We start from the raw sequence: 20,973 nt of genomic DNA on the forward strand, positions 1-20,973 counted from the left end.
ATTTTCTTCTCCTGTTGTCCACACCAAAAAACGTCTCTTTCCGTTCCAAATACCAACTTTGTTCCTGTATAATTTCTGAAACTTTACCATCTTACATTTAGATTCCAAAAAAACCATTATCTCCTCTATTTCCACAAACGGATTGTCCATGTAAATTATCACACTCTTCGGTTTCCCCATGAATGATGCACTTACTCCAATTTTCCCAGAATCCTCTTCACTCCAGCCTTTGAAAAAATGAATGCACTTTTCCTCAGAAACTAGAGTCACATCACAAACTTTACCTTGCTTTATTTCTTGCATACAGTAGATATCCTTCTCCAAAACTTCATATTTCCTCAAAATTTCCAGAATCCATTTTTCTTCCAAAAAAGTTTCTTCCGTCTCCCGTTTCACAAAAAAACGTAAGCATCTCTTCTTTTTCCAAAACTCCATCTCAACGATCCGTTTTCCTTCCGTTTTTTCCTTTTAATCCTCCAAATGTTGCCACCACAGCTATGTGTGGCGACAGTTGCCCCTCACAGCTATGTGTGGTGACAAGGTGATCGCCTCTCGTTGCCCAGGGACTAATCCGACTCCCTAATAGCAGCAGGGGGGTTTAGCTCCACCGATAAGTGTAGCGATCCCCCCAGGCCAAGGAGCCGGGTACCCCAAGCGCCTCCCAGCCAAGACCAAGGCAGAAACCGCTAGATCACTGCACTTGATCTTAGCCAAAAGGCCGAGAAGCGATAACCAGAATTGGTTTCAAACTACGGAGCCACCCAAGGATCCTGAAAAGTCCATTTGTGGAGATGAGCTCCTGGACTCCCGTTAAGAAGACATGTTGTCAACCTCTAGATCCCTTACATGCCTGCACTTTTCGGCTTGCTGCTGCTGCAATCCACGCGTTTTAGATCTGCATAACTCCACCTCTTTAAACACAGCACCTTCACCCCCTGCTGTTCCCACCCGCCTCAACACCGTTGGAAGGGAGGAGAACCAATTAAGGCGGGGGGTGGGGTGGAACGAGCAGCTGTCTACCCTTAGCAGGAGGGCTCCTGATTACATACCTCTCCTGCTGCTGCTGCTGCTGGCTGTCCAGCAGCAGACTGAAGGTGGCTGCTGCTGTGCACAGGTATATAAAGGCTCAGAGCCTATTATGACACGCGCAGCCAGCGTTCCATTGCCACATTCCATCTACTGCAGGCAGGATACCTGGCTGGCTGAATGTCGCTGAGAAGCTCACAGAGACCGCCATAAGCAACAGTTTAACAGAATGCCACAGACTAATCAACCAAACTTTTTGGGTTGGGTTCTCTTTTATAGTCTGCAGGCATTAAATGAAAGAAGTCAGTGTTCCAGCAGAAGGAGACAACGTTTCAGAAAAGGCATTGTAGCAAACCAAAAAAGAAATTTTAAGCGCAGCAGAGTAACCAGCGCACATACCTGTTAGCTCAGGTGAGTTTAAAAGGCTGCTGTTGATAACAAGGGCATTTGCTAAATAGATGGTGTGTGTGCAACAATATACTGAAAGGTCAATTATATTGTGCAGCTTATCTCACCACCTGTAGTTATTTAGGTGAAAGCTCCAAAATGCTTGCCTAATATGTCTGTTTATCCAAAAGGAAGTAAAAAGGGAGAGCTAGAAAGATAGCATTGCATCACATTACATGGCAATGCAATGCACAGTTGCTGAAGTTGAACCAAAATGAGCTTGTAATCTGGCTTCTGCAACTTTGAACATGAAAAATCCAATGAGGAGAAGAAAAGCAAAGCCAAAGAGTCCATCCCCAAATCCGACAAACAAGCAAAATGAACAAAAAACATTGAATTCAATTCTTTCTGATTTTAGAAACTGCATTAAAGAAGGGGTGCACCGGTCCTGGAGATACTGCAATACCAGGTCAATGCGTGGAGTGGACAGAGCAAGCTCTTTTTCCATCTCCCTGTTCTAAAAATCCATTTAATATATGGTCCCCAGATAGGGGACGTATCAGATATTAAACTGATAAGAACAGATACTACACTTGATCTTAGCCAAAAGGCCGAGAAGCGATAACCAGAATTGGTTTCAAACTACGGAGCCACCCAAGGATCCTGAAAAGTCCATTTGTGGAGATGAGCTCCTGGACTCCCGTTAAGAAGACATGTTGTCAACCTCTAGATCCCTTACATGCCTGCACTTTTCGGCTTGCTGCTGCTGCAATCCACGCGTTTTAGATCTGCATAACTCCACCTCTTTAAACACAGCACCTTCACCCCCTGCTGTTCCCACCCGCCTCAACACCGTTGGAAGGGAGGAGAACCAATTAAGGCGGGGGGTGGGGTGGAACGAGCAGCTGTCTACCCTTAGCAGGAGGGCTCCTGATTACATACCTCTCCTGCTGCTGCTGCTGCTGGCTGTCCAGCAGCAGACTGAAGGTGGCTGCTGCTGTGCACAGGTATATAAAGGCTCAGAGCCTATTATGACACGCGCAGCCAGCGTTCCATTGCCACATTCCATCTACTGCAGGCAGGATACCTGGCTGGCTGAATGTCGCTGAGAAGCTCACAGAGACCGCCATAAGCAACAGTTTAACAGAATGCCACAGACTAATCAATCAAACTTTTTGGGTTGGGTTCTCTTTTATAGTCTGCAGGCATTAAATGAAAGAAGTCAGTGTTCCAGCAGAAGGAGACAACGTTTCAGAAAAGGCATTGTAGCAAACCAAAAAAGAAATTTTAAGCGCAGCAGAGTAACCAGCGCACATACCTGTTAGCTCAGGTGAGTTTAAAAGGCTGCTGTTGATAACAAGGGCATTTGCTAAATAGATGGTGTGTGTGCAACAATATACTGAAAGGTCAATTATATTGTGCAGCTTATCTCACCACCTGTAGTTATTTAGGTGAAAGCTCCAAAATGCTTGCCTAATATGTCTGTTTATCCAAAAGGAAGTAAAAAGGGAGAGCTAGAAAGATAGCATTGCATCACATTACATGGCAATGCAATGCACAGTTGCTGAAGTTGAACCAAAATGAGCTTGTAATCTGGCTTCTGCAACTTTGAACATGAAAAATCCAATGAGGAGAAGAAAAGCAAAGCCAAAGAGTCCATCCCCAAATCCGACAAACAAGCAAAATGAACAAAAAACATTGAATTCAATTCTTTCTGATTTTAGAAACTGCATTAAAGAAGGGGTGCACCGGTCCTGGAGATACTGCAATACCAGGTCAATGCGTGGAGTGGACAGAGCAAGCTCTTTTTCCATCTCCCTGTTCTAAAAATCCATTTAATATATGGTCCCCAGATAGGGGACGTATCAGATATTAAACTGATAAGAACAGATACTACACTTGATCTTAGCCAAAAGGCCGAGAAGCGATAACCAGAATTGGTTTCAAACTACGGAGCCACCCAAGGATCCTGAAAAGTCCATTTGTGGAGATGAGCTCCTGGACTCCCGTTAAGAAGACATGTTGTCAACCTCTAGATCCCTTACATGCCTGCACTTTTCGGCTTGCTGCTGCTGCAATCCACGCGTTTTAGATCTGCATAACTCCACCTCTTTAAACACAGCACCTTCACCCCCTGCTGTTCCCACCCGCCTCAACACCGTTGGAAGGGAGGAGAACCAATTAAGGCGGGGGGTGGGGTGGAACGAGCAGCTGTCTACCCTTAGCAGGAGGGCTCCTGATTACATACCTCTCCTGCTGCTGCTGCTGCTGGCTGTCCAGCAGCAGACTGAAGGTGGCTGCTGCTGTGCACAGGTATATAGAGGCTCAGAGCCTATTATGACACGCACAGCCAGCGTTCCATTGCCACATTCCATCTACTGCAGGCAGGATACCTGGCTGGCTGAATGTCGCTGAGAAGCTCACAGAGACCGCCATAAGCAACAGTTTAACAGAATGCCACAGACTAATCAACCAAACTTTTTGGGTTGGGTTCTCTTTTATAGTCTGCAGGCATTAAATGAAAGAAGTCAGTGTTCCAGCAGAAGGAGACAACGTTTCAGAAAAGGCATTGTAGCAAACCAAAAAAGAAATTTTAAGCGCAGCAGAGTAACCAGCGCACATACCTGTTAGCTCAGGTGAGTTTAAAAGGCTGCTGTTGATAACAAGGGCATTTGCTAAATAGATGGTGTGTGTGCAACAATATACTGAAAGGTCAATTATATTGTGCAGCTTATCTCACCACCTGTAGTTATTTAGGTGAAAGCTCCAAAATGCTTGCCTAATATGTCTGTTTATCCAAAAGGAAGTAAAAAGGGAGAGCTAGAAAGATAGCATTGCATCACATTACATGGCAATGCAATGCACAGTTGCTGAAGTTGAACCAAAATGAGCTTGTAATCTGGCTTCTGCAACTTTGAACATGAAAAATCCAATGAGGAGAAGAAAAGCAAAGCCAAAGAGTCCATCCCCAAATCCGACAAACAAGCAAAATGAACAAAAAACATTGAATTCAATTCTTTCTGATTTTAGAAACTGCATTAAAGAAGGGGTGCACCGGTCCTGGAGATACTGCAATACCAGGTCAATGCGTGGAGTGGACAGAGCAAGCTCTTTTTCCATCTCCCTGTTCTAAAAATCCATTTAATATATGGTCCCCAGATAGGGGACGTATCAGATATTAAACTGATAAGAACAGATACTACACTTGATCTTAGCCAAAAGGCCGAGAAGCGATAACCAGAATTGGTTTCAAACTACGGAGCCACCCAAGGATCCTGAAAAGTCCATTTGTGGAGATGAGCTCCTGGACTCCCGTTAAGAAGACATGTTGTCAACCTCTAGATCCCTTACATGCCTGCACTTTTCGGCTTGCTGCTGCTGCAATCCACGCGTTTTAGATCTGCATAACTCCACCTCTTTAAACACAGCACCTTCACCCCCTGCTGTTCCCACCCGCCTCAACACCGTTGGAAGGGAGGAGAACCAATTAAGGCGGGGGGTGGGGTGGAACGAGCAGCTGTCTACCCTTAGCAGGAGGGCTCCTGATTACATACCTCTCCTGCTGCTGCTGCTGCTGGCTGTCCAGCAGCAGACTGAAGGTGGCTGCTGCTGTGCACAGGTATATAGAGGCTCAGAGCCTATTATGACACGCGCAGCCAGCGTTCCATTGCCACATTCCATCTACTGCAGGCAGGATACCTGGCTGGCTGAATGTCGCTGAGAAGCTCACAGAGACCGCCATAAGCAACAGTTTAACAGAATGCCACAGACTAATCAACCAAACTTTTTGGGTTGGGTTCTCTTTTATAGTCTGCAGGCATTAAATGAAAGAAGTCAGTGTTCCAGCAGAAGGAGACAACGTTTCAGAAAAGGCATTGTAGCAAACCAAAAAAGAAATTTTAAGCGCAGCAGAGTAACCAGCGCACATACCTGTTAGCTCAGGTGAGTTTAAAAGGCTGCTGTTGATAACAAGGGCATTTGCTAAATAGATGGTGTGTGTGCAACAATATACTGAAAGGTCAATTATATTGTGCAGCTTATCTCACCACCTGTAGTTATTTAGGTGAAAGCTCCAAAATGCTTGCCTAATATGTCTGTTTATCCAAAAGGAAGTAAAAAGGGAGAGCTAGAAAGATAGCATTGCATCACATTACATGGCAATGCAATGCACAGTTGCTGAAGTTGAACCAAAATGAGCTTGTAATCTGGCTTCTGCAACTTTGAACATGAAAAATCCAATGAGGAGAAGAAAAGCAAAGCCAAAGAGTCCATCCCCAAATCCGACAAACAAGCAAAATGAACAAAAAACATTGAATTCAATTCTTTCTGATTTTAGAAACTGCATTAAAGAAGGGGTGCACCGGTCCTGGAGATACTGCAATACCAGGTCAATGCGTGGAGTGGACAGAGCAAGCTCTTTTTCCATCTCCCTGTTCTAAAAATCCATTTAATATATGGTCCCCAGATAGGGGACGTATCAGATATTAAACTGATAAGAACAGATACTACACTTGATCTTAGCCAAGAGGCCGAGAAGCGATAACCAGAATTGGTTTCAAACTACGGAGCCACCCAAGGATCCTGAAAAGTCCATTTGTGGAGATGAGCTCCTGGACTCCCGTTAAGAAGACATGTTGTCAACCTCTAGATCCCTTACATGCCTGCACTTTTCGGCTTGCTGCTGCTGCAATCCACGCGTTTTAGATCTGCATAACTCCACCTCTTTAAACACAGCACCTTCACCCCCTGCTGTTCCCACCCGCCTCAACACCGTTGGAAGGGAGGAGAACCAATTAAGGTGGGGGGTGGGGTGGAACGAGCAGCTGTCTACCCTTAGCAGGAGGGCTCCTGATTACATACCTCTCCTGCTGCTGCTGCTGCTGCTGGCTGTCCAGCAGCAGACTGAAGGTGGCTGCTGCTGTGCACAGGTATATAAAGGCTCAGAGCCTATTATGACACGCGCAGCCAGCGTTCCATTGCCACATTCCATCTACTGCAGGCAGGATACCTGGCTGGCTGAATGTCGCTGAGAAGCTCACAGAGACCGCCATAAGCAACAGTTTAACAGAATGCCACAGACTAATCAACCAAACTTTTTGGGTTGGGTTCTCTTTTATAGTCTGCAGGCATTAAATGAAAGAAGTCAGTGTTCCAGCAGAAGGAGACAACGTTTCAGAAAAGGCATTGTAGCAAACCAAAAAAGAAATTTTAAGCGCAGCAGAGTAACCAGCGCACATACCTGTTAGCTCAGGTGAGTTTAAAAGGCTGCTGTTGATAACAAGGGCATTTGCTAAATAGATGGTGTGTGTGCAACAATATACTGAAAGGTCAATTATATTGTGCAGCTTATCTCACCACCTGTAGTTATTTAGGTGAAAGCTCCAAAATGCTTGCCTAATATGTCTGTTTATCCAAAAGGAAGTAAAAAGGGAGAGCTAGAAAGATAGCATTGCATCACATTACATGGCAATGCAATGCACAGTTGCTGAAGTTGAACCAAAATGAGCTTGTAATCTGGCTTCTGCAACTTTGAACATGAAAAATCCAATGAGGAGAAGAAAAGCAAAGCCAAAGAGTCCATCCCCAAATCCGACAAACAAGCAAAATGAACAAAAAACATTGAATTCAATTCTTTCTGATTTTAGAAACTGCATTAAAGAAGGGGTGCACCGGTCCTGGAGATACTGCAATACCAGGTCAATGCGTGGAGTGGACAGAGCAAGCTCTTTTTCCATCTCCCTGTTCTAAAAATCCATTTAATATATGGTCCCCAGATAGGGGACGTATCAGATATTAAACTGATAAGAACAGATACTACACTTGATCTTAGCCAAAAGGCCGAGAAGCGATAACCAGAATTGGTTTCAAACTACGGAGCCACCCAAGGATCCTGAAAAGTCCATTTGTGGAGATGAGCTCCTGGACTCCCGTTAAGAAGACATGTTGTCAACCTCTAGATCCCTTACATGCCTGCACTTTTCGGCTTGCTGCTGCTGCAATCCACGCGTTTTAGATCTACATAACTCCACCTCTTTAAACACAGCACCTTCACCCCCTGCTGTTCCCACCCGCCTCAACACCGTTGGAAGGGAGGAGAACCAATTAAGGCGGGGGGTGGGGTGGAACGAGCAGCTGTCTACCCTTAGCAGGAGGGCTCCTGATTACATACCTCTCCTGCTGCTGCTGCTGCTGGCTGTCCAGCAGCAGACTGAAGGTGGCTGCTGCTGTGCACAGGTATATAAAGGCTCAGAGCCTATTATGACACGCGCAGCCAGCGTTCCATTGCCACATTCCATCTACTGCAGGCAGGATACCTGGCTGGCTGAATGTCGCTGAGAAGCTCACAGAGACCGCCATAAGCAACAGTTTAACAGAATGCCACAGACTAATCAACCAAACTTTTTGGGTTGGGTTCTCTTTTATAGTCTGCAGGCATTAAATGAAAGAAGTCAGTGTTCCAGCAGAAGGAGACAACGTTTCAGAAAAGGCATTGTAGCAAACCAAAAAAGAAATTTTAAGCGCAGCAGAGTAACCAGCGCACATACCTGTTAGCTCAGGTGAGTTTAAAAGGCTGCTGTTGATAACAAGGGCATTTGCTAAATAGATGGTGTGTGTGCAACAATATACTGAAAGGTCAATTATATTGTGCAGCTTATCTCACCACCTGTAGTTATTTAGGTGAAAGCTCCAAAATGCTTGCCTAATATGTCTGTTTATCCAAAAGGAAGTAAAAAGGGAGAGCTAGAAAGATAGCATTGCATCACATTACATGGCAATGCAATGCACAGTTGCTGAAGTTGAACCAAAATGAGCTTGTAATCTGGCTTCTGCAACTTTGAACATGAAAAATCCAATGAGGAGAAGAAAAGCAAAGCCAAAGAGTCCATCCCCAAATCCGACAAACAAGCAAAATGAACAAAAAACATTGAATTCAATTCTTTCTGCTTTTAGAAACTGCATTAAAGAAGGGGTGCACCGGTCCTGGAGATACTGCAATACCAGGTCAATGCGTGGAGTGGACAGAGCAAGCTCTTTTTCCATCTCCCTGTTCTAAAAATCCATTTAATATATGGTCCCCAGATAGGGGACGTATCAGATATTAAACTGATAAGAACAGATACTACACTTGATCTTAGCCAAAAGGCCGAGAAGCGATAACCAGAATTGGTTTCAAACTACGGAGCCACCCAAGGATCCTGAAAAGTCCATTTGTGGAGATGAGCTCCTGGACTCCCGTTAAGAAGACATGTTGTCAACCTCTAGATCCCTTACATGCCTGCACTTTTCGGCTTGCTGCTGCTGTAATCCACGCGTTTTAGATCTGCATAACTCCACCTCTTTAAACACAGCACCTTCACCCCCTGCTGTTCCCACCTGCCTCAACACCGTTGGAAGGGAGGAGAACCAATTAAGGCGGGGGGTGGGGTGGAACGAGCAGCTGTCTACCCTTAGCAGGAGGGCTCCTGATTACATACCTCTCCTGCTGCTGCTGCTGCTGGCTGTCCAGCAGCAGACTGAAGGTGGCTGCTGCTGTGCACAGGTATATAAAGGCTCAGAGCCTATTATGACACGCGCAGCCAGTGTTCCATTGCCACATTCCATCTACTGCAGGCAGGATACCTGGCTGGCTGAATGTCGCTGAGAAGCTCACAGAGACCGCCATAAGCAACAGTTTAACAGAATGCCACAGACTAATCAACCAAACTTTTTGGGTTGGGTTCTCTTTTATAGTCTGCAGGCATTAAATGAAAGAAGTCAGTGTTCCAGCAGAAGGAGACAACGTTTCAGAAAAGGCATTGTAGCAAACCAAAAAAGAAATTTTAAGCGCAGCAGAGTAACCAGCGCACATACCTGTTAGCTCAGGTGAGTTTAAAAGGCTGCTGTTGATAACAAGGGCATTTGCTAAATAGATGGTGTGTGTGCAACAATATACTGAAAGGTCAATTATATTGTGCAGCTTATCTCACCACCTGTAGTTATTTAGGTGAAAGCTCCAAAATGCTTGCCTAATATGTCTGTTTATCCAAAAGGAAGTAAAAAGGGAGAGCTAGAAAGATAGCATTGCATCACATTACATGGCAATGCAATGCACAGTTGCTGAAGTTGAACCAAAATGAGCTTGTAATCTGGCTTCTGCAACTTTGAACATGAAAAATCCAATGAGGAGAAGAAAAGCAAAGCCAAAGAGTCCATCCCCAAATCCGACAAACAAGCAAAATGAACAAAAAACATTGAATTCAATTCTTTCTGATTTTAGAAACTGCATTAAAGAAGGGGTGCACCGGTCCTGGAGATACTGCAATACCAGGTCAATGCGTGGAGTGGACAGAGCAAGCTCTTTTTCCATCTCCCTGTTCTAAAAATCCATTTAATATATGGTCCCCAGATAGGGGACGTATCAGATATTAAACTGATAAGAACAGATACTACACTTGATCTTAGCCAAAAGGCCGAGAAGCGATAACCAGAATTGGTTTCAAACTACGGAGCCACCCAAGGATCCTGAAAAGTCCATTTGTGGAGATGAGCTCCTGGACTCCCGTTAAGAAGACATGTTGTCAACCTCTAGATCCCTTACATGCCTGCACTTTTCGGCTTGCTGCTGCTGCAATCCACGCGTTTTAGATCTGCATAACTCCACCTCTTTAAACACAGCACCTTCACCCCCTGCTGTTCCCACCCGCCTCAACACCGTTGGAAGGGAGGAGAACCAATTAAGGCGGGGGGTGGGGTGGAACGAGCAGCTGTCTACCCTTAGCAGGAGGGCTCCTGATTACATACCTCTCCTGCTGCTGCTGCTGCTGCTGCTGGCTGTCCAGCAGCAGACTGAAGGTGGCTGCTGCTGTGCACAGGTATATAAAGGCTCAGAGCCTATTATGACACGCGCAGCCAGCGTTCCATTGCCACATTCCATCTACTGCAGGCAGGATACCTGGCTGGCTGAATGTCGCTGAGAAGCTCACAGAGACCGCCATAAGCAACAGTTTAACAGAATGCCACAGACTAATCAACCAAACTTTTTGGGTTGGGTTCTCTTTTATAGTCTGCAGGCATTAAATGAAAGAAGTCAGTGTTCCAGCAGAAGGAGACAACGTTTCAGAAAAGGCATTGTAGCAAACCAAAAAAGAAATTTTAAGCGCAGCAGAGTAACCAGCGCACATACCTGTTAGCTCAGGTGAGTTTAAAAGGCTGCTGTTGATAACAAGGGCATTTGCTAAATAGATGGTGTGTGTGCAACAATATACTGAAAGGTCAATTATATTGTGCAGCTTATCTCACCACCTGTAGTTATTTAGGTGAAAGCTCCAAAATGCTTGCCTAATATGTCTGTTTATCCAATAGGAAGTAAAAAGGGAGAGCTAGAAAGATAGCATTGCATCACATTACATGGCAATGCAATGCACAGTTGCTGAAGTTGAACCAAAATGAGCTTGTAATCTGGCTTCTGCAACTTTGAACATGAAAAATCCAATGAGGAGAAGAAAAGCAAAGCCAAAGAGTCCATCCCCAAATCCGACAAACAAGCAAAATGAACAAAAAACATTGAATTCAATTCTTTCTGATTTTAGAAACTGCATTAAAGAAGGGGTGCACCGGTCCTGGAGATACTGCAATACCAGGTCAATGCGTGGAGTGGACAGAGCAAGCTCTTTTTCCATCTCCCTGTTCTAAAAATCCATTTAATATATGGTCCCCAGATAGGGGACGTATCAGATATTAAACTGATAAGAACAGATACTACACTTGATCTTAGCCAAAAGGCCGAGAAGCGATAACCAGAATTGGTTTCAAACTATGGAGCCACCCAAGGATCCTGAAAAGTCCATTTGTGGAGATGAGCTCCTGGACTCCCGTTAAGAAGACATGTTGTCAACCTCTAGATCCCTTACATGCCTGCACTTTTCGGCTTGCTGCTGCTGCAATCCACGCGTTTTAGATCTGCATAACTCCACCTCTTTAAACACAGCACCTTCACCCCCTGCTGTTCCCACCCGCCTCAACACCGTTGGAAGGGAGGAGAACCATTTAAGGCGGGGGGTGGGGTGGAACGAGCAGCTGTCTACCCTTAGCAGGAGGGCTCCTGATTACATACCTCTCCTGCTGCTGCTGCTGCTGCTGGCTGTCCAGCAGCAGACTGAAGGTGGCTGCTGCTGTGCACAGGTATATAAAGGCTCAAAGCCTATTATGACACGCGCAGCCAGCGTTCCATTGCCACATTCCATCTACTGCAGGCAGGATACCTGGCTGGCTGAATGTCGCTGAGAAGCTCACAGAGACCGCCATAAGCAACAGTTTAACAGAATGCCACAGACTAATCAACCAAACTTTTTGGGTTGGGTTCTCTTTTATAGTCTGCAGGCATTAAATGAAAGAAGTCAGTGTTCCAGCAGAAGGAGACAACGTTTCAGAAAAGGCATTGTAGCAAACCAAAAAAGAAATTTTAAGCGCAGCAGAGTAACCAGCGCACATACCTGTTAGCTCAGGTGAGTTTAAAAGGCTGCTGTTGATAACAAGGGCATTTGCTAAATAGATGGTGTGTGTGCAACAATATACTGAAAGGTCAATTATATTGTGCAGCTTATCTCACCACCTGTAGTTATTTAGGTGAAAGCTCCAAAATGCTTGCCTAATATGTCTGTTTATCCAAAAGGAAGTAAAAAGGGAGAGCTAGAAAGATAGCATTGCATCACATTACATGGCAATGCAATGCACAGTTGCTGAAGTTGAACCAAAATGAGCTTGTAATCTGGCTTCTGCAACTTTGAACATGAAAAATCCAATGAGGAGAAGAAAAGCAAAGCCAAAGAGTCCATCCCCAAATCCGACAAACAAGCAAAATGAACAAAAAACATTGAATTCAATTCTTTCTGATTTTAGAAACTGCATTAAAGAAGGGGTGCACCGGTCCTGGAGATACTGCAATACCAGGTCAATGCGTGGAGTGGACAGAGCAAGCTCTTTTTCCATCTCCCTGTTCTAAAAATCCATTTAATATATGGTCCCCAGATAGGGGACGTATCAGATATTAAACTGATAAGAACAGATTTTTTTTTAATTTGGCTATCCCCCACATGGGGATAAAAACCGTTTATTTAAAATTTAACAAATTACAGAAATAAAACCATTACATCCACATTACACTTTCGGGACTTCAAAGAAAAATAAAAATTCCATCACAGCAAATTTTACAAGACTTCAAATATTCCATAGGTTAAAAAGCCATTTGCCTGCCAACGTTACATTCTTTTTCCTGTCCAATAAATAGTATATGTACATTTCACTTTTACAAAAGGCTAAAACATCATCTACTGGTAACATTTCATGTTTAAAAACAGCAATATTTCTAGCATTCCAGAGCGCTATCTTGGCACAATTCACTGTCTTCCACGCCATTATTTTTTGGTCCATTGTTGGGCATTCCAGAAGACCATATAACACTGATGCAAAATTAAAGTCCTTGAGGTCCACCATTTTCTCCAGCAGGGGGATTAATCTTCTCCAGAACTCTTTAGCAAAAGCACAAGTCCATAAAAGATGCTTCACTGTCTCTTCTTCTTGACAACCTTCTCTTGGGCAGATGGCAGACCTCACAAAACCTCTTCTGTACTGGAATGCCCGGCAAGGAAGACAGTGGTGTGCGCAGCTCCAAGACATGTCTTTCTGTACATTAAAAAGATAAGGGGCGTTAATCATTTTCCATATGTGTACAGTTTTGTCATCATCATAACGTTCAATATCACACAACGTCACATCAGTACTAATTTGTTTGAGTAGTGTCTTGCTGTTACATAGATCCCCTGTCTGTTTCTTATTCAAATTAAAATCAAGAATAATTTTCTTTAAAATCTCATAATGTGCAGGTAGGTTAAAAGCATAAGGAAAGGATAAAACCGTTTCAAACCAACCAAACCTTCTCATGAGAAAACCAGTGTTAAAACGCATAAAATAGGAAAGGTAATTATCTTTAAAAAGGGTTTTAAAACAGAAACAGAAAAAATGTATTAAAAGAAACTTATCTAAAACAGGGAAATCTTTCCCACCTTTAACCTTTGGCTTTGTCACAATTTCTCTTTTGAGTTTCTCCATTTTTGAGCCCCAAAAAAAGGTAAAACATACTTTTGTAATTCGTTTCAACAAATTTGTAGGAGGGGGGAACACCAAACTAAGATATAACAGGATAGGTAATATCACCATTTTTACAATCAGAACTTTACCTTCCATTGACAGCTTTCTCATATTCCACATGCAGATTTTCTGATTAATTTTCTGTGCTGCCGCATCCCAGCTATTAAAACCATTATTAGATTCATTAAAAGAAACACCTAAAATAGTAATGGAATCTGTAACTTCAATTGGTACATCATGTAAACTCATCCCCCCGACATTTAAAATATTACATTTAGTAAGATTAATTTTAAAACCGGAAACTGTACAAAAAGACTGAATTTGGCTTATCGTTTTTTGTATTGAAGGTACATCACATCCAAACACGGCTACATCATCCATATAGCTTACAACTTTAACTTGTAGACCGTTCCCTCCGGGTAAGGGTACTCCACATATTTGCTTATCCCGGCGTATTGTACATAAAAGGGGTTCTATAGCACATATAAAAAGCAGGGGGGACAAAGGGCAACCCTGCTTCACCCCTGATTTTAAAACTACCTCTTTTGTTTTAAAACCATTAACTAAAATCTTACTCGTACAATCATTATAAAAAGCTTTAAGAGACAATAAAAACCCACCCGGAATGCCCATTTTTTCTAAAACTTTAAAAAGATAAAAATGAGACACGCGGTCAAAAGCTTTCTCAAAATCCACCGCTAGGATTGACATCTTTGTCTTTCTGGTTTTTACATCTTCAATACAATCTTTCACCAGGTTTAAATTGTCCCAGATACTACGCCCAGGTACCCCGCATACCTGATTTGCATGAATTACTTTATGTATCACCTTTTTCAACCGATTTGCACAGATCTTAGCCATAATTTTGTAATCACTATTTAAAAGAGTTATCGGCCTCCAGTTTTTAAGATCCGTTTTGTCACCTTTTTTGTATAGTAGTGATACCTCACCTTTCTTCCATGAGTTGAGTAAAACCTTATTATTAAAAACTTCGGAAAACAAATTAAACAAATCATCTTTTAAAATATCATAAAAACTTATATAAAACTCTATGGGGATACCATCAGGGCCGGGCACTTTACCATTTTTAAAACTCTTCATGGTTTCTAAAATCTCTTCCTCACATAGAGGTTGGGATAAAAAACTTTGGGCATCAGCATCTAGGGTGGACTTGATCTCCCCCAGGAAAGTGTGTATTAAATCATGGTCTACAGTTTTTACATTAAAAAGATCATTAAAATAGACATTTACCTTATCCAATATAACGTTGATATTATTATCTCCATCTATGTTATCAATTATTGTTTTCGCCTGTTTGTTTTTCTTAAAAAAATACCTGGAACAAGTCTCATCCTCTTCTACGTGTTTTACCTTTGAACGAAAAATCAGTTCTTTTCCTTTTTGTTCCAACCACTTTGAAATTTCTCCTTTAAGACTCAATATATCATTACCTACATCCAGACCATTGTCTTTGAATTTGTACAATGTCTGTAACCTGATATTAAGAAAATTATAGATCTCAAACTTTTCTTTAGCTTTTTGTATGCTTTTCTTTATAAAGAAATCTTTAATGTTTATTTTCATTCTATCCCACCAGGAGCTAAAAGAAATATTGGGGTTTTTCCTTTTTCTACAGTTTACATAAAACTCAATAAAATCCGATAAAATTTGTGGATCTTTTAAAAGGGACACATTCAATTTCCAAGATTTCTTACCACATTTCTTCTTTCCATTAATCCTCACTCTAAAAGATAAAACCTTGTGATCTGAGAGAATATTAGTTAAAACTTCACATTTCACTGGCAGTATTTTTTCTGAACCTAAAACAAAATCTATCCTGGAGCTACATGTAGAATTGCTCCAGGTGAAACCAGCGTCTATAGGGCTATCCTTGTTACATTCTTTATACACATCAGTTAATTTACAATCATTTATAATATTGCTTAACATTCCAGACGTTTTGTCATAATTTCTACTCACGGAACCGGAGCGTCGGCTTTCGCCTTTTAAAATACAATTAAAATCACCTGCCAGGATAAAAGGTTCAGAAATGTTAATAAATAAAGGTAAAATTTCCAGCATATCAGCCCTTTCATTTTTATCAGGTGACCCATAAAAATTTAAAAACTGCCATCTTGTCCCATCAATAAAAGCCTTAACTAAAAGAATACGACCCGGTAAAATATCTTGGATAAAATCAATAGACACATTTCCCTTAAAAAGTATAGCTACCCCGGCTGATCCGGTTGCATTTGATCCAGACCAGACCGATGGACCATGTTTCCACTCTTCCTTATATTTTTTGTAAGAAATCTTATGAGGGATATGACATTCTTGTAAAAAGAAAACAGAAGCTGTAAAACAGGTTAAAAAATGTAAAACAGTAGCTCTTCTGGTCTTGGATCCTATGCCTCTCACATTGAGGGAAACACCACTAATGTCAGCCATCATAACAAATGGTTAGGAAGAAACAAAAACTGGACTTTACCTATCCGATGGACGGATCAGACCACTTGGACTTTCACCAACGCCCTCTTCTGAATCCACCGTTATCAAAGAGTCTTCATCATCGGAGAAGGAACATTCACTTAAATTAAGACCCGACGCTACTGGGGTGTAGCTCGGAAGGATATTGAGAGAAAGGTTACACTGGGTCTCCATAGGCTGACCATTTAGGTCCTCGTCAGGTGGGTCTCCGAGAGGCTCCGCACTCCCCTGCTGACCCACAGAGGGTCGTAACACAGGGGCAGGCTGCGCACATGGCGGAGCCTCAGAGTCCCCGGAGGCAGCCAGGTTCGGGGCCCCACCTGGAGCAGCAGAGCCCCGGGACCTCGGGATTCCAGAGTCTACACCCCCGTGAGGGGATGTATCCATCTCCTCCCTATTAGCCACCTCCACGGAACCATTCTTTTTCTTATTATGAGACCTCACCAAATGCCACGTACCGCCCTCGCTCTCGTGAGACCCAGTGGGAATTTTGGGCTCGGTGTCAGCCTTTTGGCGCTCTTTTTTGGCCTTACCGACCGCCCCTTTATGATCTTTCTCAGCCTTCCTTTTAGCCTCCTTATGGTCTTTCAGCCAGCTCCTGGGCTCCTGTGAGTTACCTGTCATTGACTCGGAGGGATTGTTACTAGTTGAAGCGCCCTTATCACCTCCCGAGGCTCCAGGTTGTTGCTCCTCCTCCTGAGGGGTGGTCTGATTGGCCCGTCCATTCCCGGATGTCTTGGACTTCTCCTTTTGTTTTTGTTCATCCTCTCTGAACCTGTGAGGGCAAGAAAAATAGAAATGACCAGGTGTCCGACAAAAAGAGCATTTTTTTTCATTTGGGCACTCCTTTGTGTCATGTTCAGTACTGGCACAATTTCTACAAGTGGCACCACAACTATCCTTAGAGTGCCCATAGAGACCACAATACCTACAGAAAAGTGGCATTCCTGAGAAAAAAAAATCCCCATTAGTTTGCCCTATTTTAAATCGAGCTGGAGGAAGTCTCACACCTCCAGGGAATTTAGGGTCTCTTTCACATTTTACTAAAAACTTCCATTTTGAGGTCCAGATGTTAAACTCATTCAACACTTTCCCAATCAGTTTCACACTTTTAAAATAAACTGACAAAAAGGAAATAACCTCTGGTGCTGTTATGAAGGGTGAGAAGATTTTCACAACCACCATCTTTACCTCATCCAGGACGTGCTCGATGATCTGAATCCCTTTTAGACCAGGGCTATTTTCTACCGACTTAACTCTGGACAAAACATCTTTGAAAATACCTTCGCCAGTAAAGGTTACATCATAATCTCCACGTCGAGGATAATCCTGGATAGAAAGGATTTCGTTGGTTCTGACGTGGAGCAGTTTCTCAAGCACGTCCTGGACTACATATCCCAGATTCCGTATATCGGAACCACCAGCCGTAAATCGGACCCTTATGGTGTTCTTAAGCCTCGCATATAGAGGCACGAGGTTGGGGTCAACCTCCATGGTATGGCGCAACAAAATGCAAATTGCAACCGCCTGCAATCTGCGCCTTCAGAGCTTTGAGATAAAGCACCTGAAGGCTGGGGGATCGCTGCCCGTTACCCTAGGACTAATCCCTCTCCCTAATAGCAGCAGGCAGGTGAAGCCCACCGAAGTGGACGATCCTGCCAGGCCAAGGAGAGGGGAACCTGAGTGCCCTTCAACTGAAACCTCCTGCTGTGAAGCACTTGGTCTCAGTCAAAAGGCCGAGAAGCGATAACCAGAATTGGTTTCAAACTACGGAGCCACCCAAGGATCCTGAAAAGTCCATTTGTGGAGATGAGCTCCTGGACTCCCGTTAAGAAGACATGTTGTCAACCTCTAGATCCCTTACATGCCTGCACTTTTCGGCTTGCTGCTGCTGCAATCCACGCGTTTTAGATCTGCATAACTCCACCTCTTTAAACACAGCACCTTCACCCCCTGCTGTTCCCACCCGCCTCAACACCGTTGGAAGGGAGGAGAACCAATTAAGGCGGGGGGTGGGGTGGAACGAGCAGCTGTCTACCCTTAGCAGGAGGGCTCCTGATTACATACCTCTCCTGCTGCTGCTGCTGCTGGCTGTCCAGCAGCAGACTGAAGGTGGCTGCTGCTGTGCACAGGTATATAAAGGCTCAGAGCCTATTATGACACGCACAGCCAGCGTTCCATTGCCACATTCCATCTACTGCAGGCAGGATACCTGGCTGGCTGAATGTCGCTGAGAAGCTCACAGAGACCGCCATAAGCAACAGTTTAACAGAATGCCACAGACTAATCAACCAAACTTTTTGGGTTGGGTTCTCTTTTATAGTCTGCAGGCATTAAATGAAAGAAGTCAGTGTTCCAGCAGAAGGAGACAACGTTTCAGAAAAGGCATTGTAGCAAACCAAAAAAGAAATTTTAAGCGCAGCAGAGTAACCAGCGCACATACCTGTTAGCTCAGGTGAGTTTAAAAGGCTGCTGTTGATAACAAGGGCATTTGCTAAATAGATGGTGTGTGTGCAACAATATACTGAAAGGTCAATTATATTGTGCAGCTTATCTCACCACCTGTAGTTATTTAGGTGAAAGCTCCAAAATGCTTGCCTAATATGTCTGTTTATCCAAAAGGAAGTAAAAAGGGAGAGCTAGAAAGATAGCATTGCATCACATTACATGGCAATGCAATGCACAGTTGCTGAAGTTGAACCAAAATGAGCTTGTAATCTGGCTTCTGCAACTTTGAACATGAAAAATCCAATGAGGAGAAGAAAAGCAAAGCCAAAGAGTCCATCCCCAAATCCGACAAACAAGCAAAATGAACAAAAAACATTGAATTCAATTCTTTCTGATTTTAGAAACTGCATTAAAGAAGGGGTGCACCGGTCCTGGAGATACTGCAATACCAGATCAATGCGTGGAGTGGACAGAGCAAGCTCTTTTTCCATCTCCCTGTTCTAAAAATCCATTTAATATATGGTCCCCAGATAGGGGACGTATCAGATATTAAACTGATAAGAACAGATACTACACTTGATCTTAGCCAAAAGGCCGAGAAGCGATAACCAGAATTGGTTTCAAACTACGGAGCCACCCAAGGATCCTGAAAAGTCCATTTGTGGAGATGAGCTCCTGGACTCCCGTTAAGAAGACATGTTGTCAACCTCTAGATCCCTTACATGCCTGCACTTTTCGGCTTGCTGCTGCTGCAATCCACGCGTTTTAGATCTGCATAACTCCACCTCTTTAAACACAGCACCTTCACCCCCTGCTGTTCCCACCCGCCTCAACACCGTTGGAAGGGAGGAGAACCAATTAAGGCGGGGGGTGGGGTGGAACGAGCAGCTGTCTACCCTTAGCAGGAGGGCTCCTGATTACATACCTCTCCTGCTGCTGCTGCTGCTGGCTGTCCAGCAGCAGACTGAAGGTGGCTGCTGCTGTGCACAGGTATATAAAGGCTCAGAGCCTATTATGACACGCGCAGCCAGCGTTCCATTGCCACATTCCATCTACTGCAGGCAGGATACCTGGCTGGCTGAATGTCACTGAGAAGCTCACAGAGACCGCCATAAGCAACAGTTTAACAGAATGCCACAGACTAATCAACCAAACTTTTTGGGTTGGGTTCTCTTTTATAGTCTGCAGGCATTAAATGAAAGAAGTCAGTGTTCCAGCAGAAGGAGACAACGTTTCAGAAAAGGCATTGTAGCAAACCAAAAAAGAAATTTTAAGCGCAGCAGAGTAACCAGCGCACATACCTGTTAGCTCAGGTGAGTTTAAAAGGCTGCTGTTGATAACAAGGGCATTTGCTAAATAGATGGTGTGTGTGCAACAATATACTGAAAGGTCAATTATATTGTGCAGCTTATCTCACCACCTGTAGTTATTTAGGTGAAAGCTCCAAAATGCTTGCCTAATATGTCTGTTTATCCAAAAGGAAGTAAAAAGGGAGAGCTAGAAAAATAGCATTGCATCACATTACATGGCAATGCAATGCACAGTTGCTGAAGTTGAACCAAAATGAGCTTGTAATCTGGCTTCTGCAACTTTGAACATGAAAAATCCAATGAGGAGAAGAAAAGCAAAGCCAAAGAGTCCATCCCCAAATCCGACAAACAAGCAAAATGAACAAAAAACATTGAATTCAATTCTTTCTGATTTTAGAAACTGCATTAAAGAAGGGGTGCACCGGTCCTGGAGATACTGCAATACCAGGTCAATGCGTGGAGTGGACAGAGCAAGCTCTTTTTCCATCTCCCTGTTCTAAAAATCCATTTAATATATGGTCCCCAGATAGGGGACGTATCAGATATTAAACTGATAAGAACAGATACTACACTTGATCTTAGCCAAAAGGCCGAGAAGCGATAACCAGAATTGGTTTCAAACTACGGAGCCACCCAAGGATCCTGAAAAGTCCATTTGTGGAGATGAGCTCCTGGACTCCCGTTAAGAAGACATGTTGTCAACCTCTAGATCCCTTACATGCCTGCACTTTTCGGCTTGCTGCTGCTGCAATCCACGCGTTTTAGATCTGCATAACTCCACCTCTTTAAACACAGCACCTTCACCCCCTGCTGTTCCCACCCGCCTCAATACCGTTGGAAGGGAGGAGAACCAATTAAGGCGGGGGGTGGGGTGGAACGAGCAGCTGTCTACCCTTAGCAGGAGGGCTCCTGATTACATACCTCTCCTGCTGTTGCTGCTGCTGGCTGTCCAGCAGCAGACTGAAGGTGGCTGCTGCTGTGCACAGGTATATAAAGGCTCAGAGCCTATTATGACACGCGCAGCCAGCGTTCCATTGCCACATTCCATCTACTGCAGGCAGGATACCTGGCTGGCTGAATGTCGCTGAGAAGCTCACAGAGACCGCCATAAGCAACAGTTTAACAGAATGCCACAGACTAATCAACCAAACTTTTTGGGTTGGGTTCTCTTTTATAGTCTGCAGGCATT

General features: G+C 43.7%; 11 non-coding genes across 11 annotated transcripts; all 11 read right to left on the reverse strand.

Annotated features, from left to right (window-relative positions):
* Positions 1 to 1,845: 1,845 nt before the first annotated feature.
* On the reverse strand, positions 1,846 to 2,036 carry LOC141219929 (U2 spliceosomal RNA). Its single transcript, XR_012288304.1, has one exon. It is a non-coding gene; the product is annotated as a U2 spliceosomal RNA (small nuclear RNA).
* Positions 2,037 to 3,151: 1,115 nt separating this feature from the next.
* LOC141219930 (U2 spliceosomal RNA) lies at positions 3,152 to 3,342 on the reverse strand. The gene has a single exon (XR_012288305.1). It is a non-coding gene; the product is annotated as a U2 spliceosomal RNA (small nuclear RNA).
* Positions 3,343 to 4,457: 1,115 nt separating this feature from the next.
* LOC141219931 (U2 spliceosomal RNA) lies at positions 4,458 to 4,648 on the reverse strand. The gene has a single exon (XR_012288306.1). It is a non-coding gene; the product is annotated as a U2 spliceosomal RNA (small nuclear RNA).
* Positions 4,649 to 5,763: 1,115 nt separating this feature from the next.
* On the reverse strand, positions 5,764 to 5,954 carry LOC141220214 (U2 spliceosomal RNA). Its single transcript, XR_012288584.1, has one exon. It is a non-coding gene; the product is annotated as a U2 spliceosomal RNA (small nuclear RNA).
* A 1,118-nt stretch (positions 5,955 to 7,072) lies between these two features.
* Positions 7,073 to 7,263, reverse strand: LOC141219932 (U2 spliceosomal RNA). The gene has a single exon (XR_012288307.1). It is a non-coding gene; the product is annotated as a U2 spliceosomal RNA (small nuclear RNA).
* Positions 7,264 to 8,378: 1,115 nt separating this feature from the next.
* LOC141219933 (U2 spliceosomal RNA) lies at positions 8,379 to 8,569 on the reverse strand. The gene has a single exon (XR_012288308.1). It is a non-coding gene; the product is annotated as a U2 spliceosomal RNA (small nuclear RNA).
* A 1,115-nt stretch (positions 8,570 to 9,684) lies between these two features.
* LOC141219934 (U2 spliceosomal RNA) lies at positions 9,685 to 9,875 on the reverse strand. Its single transcript, XR_012288309.1, has one exon. It is a non-coding gene; the product is annotated as a U2 spliceosomal RNA (small nuclear RNA).
* Positions 9,876 to 10,996: 1,121 nt separating this feature from the next.
* Positions 10,997 to 11,187, reverse strand: LOC141219935 (U2 spliceosomal RNA). The gene has a single exon (XR_012288310.1). It is a non-coding gene; the product is annotated as a U2 spliceosomal RNA (small nuclear RNA).
* Positions 11,188 to 12,305: 1,118 nt separating this feature from the next.
* On the reverse strand, positions 12,306 to 12,502 carry LOC141219652 (U2 spliceosomal RNA). The gene has a single exon (XR_012288099.1). It is a non-coding gene; the product is annotated as a U2 spliceosomal RNA (small nuclear RNA).
* Positions 12,503 to 18,889: 6,387 nt separating this feature from the next.
* On the reverse strand, positions 18,890 to 19,080 carry LOC141220210 (U2 spliceosomal RNA). The gene has a single exon (XR_012288580.1). It is a non-coding gene; the product is annotated as a U2 spliceosomal RNA (small nuclear RNA).
* A 1,115-nt stretch (positions 19,081 to 20,195) lies between these two features.
* Positions 20,196 to 20,386, reverse strand: LOC141219936 (U2 spliceosomal RNA). Its single transcript, XR_012288311.1, has one exon. It is a non-coding gene; the product is annotated as a U2 spliceosomal RNA (small nuclear RNA).
* Between the last annotated feature and the right edge of the window lie 587 nt (positions 20,387 to 20,973).

The sequence above is a fragment of the Phyllobates terribilis genome, unplaced genomic scaffold, assembly GCF_046119375.1.
Source record: "Phyllobates terribilis strain yellow unplaced genomic scaffold, ASM4611937v1 Scaffold_277__1_contigs__length_2500907, whole genome shotgun sequence".
NCBI classification, from domain to species: domain Eukaryota; kingdom Metazoa; phylum Chordata; class Amphibia; order Anura; family Dendrobatidae; genus Phyllobates; species Phyllobates terribilis.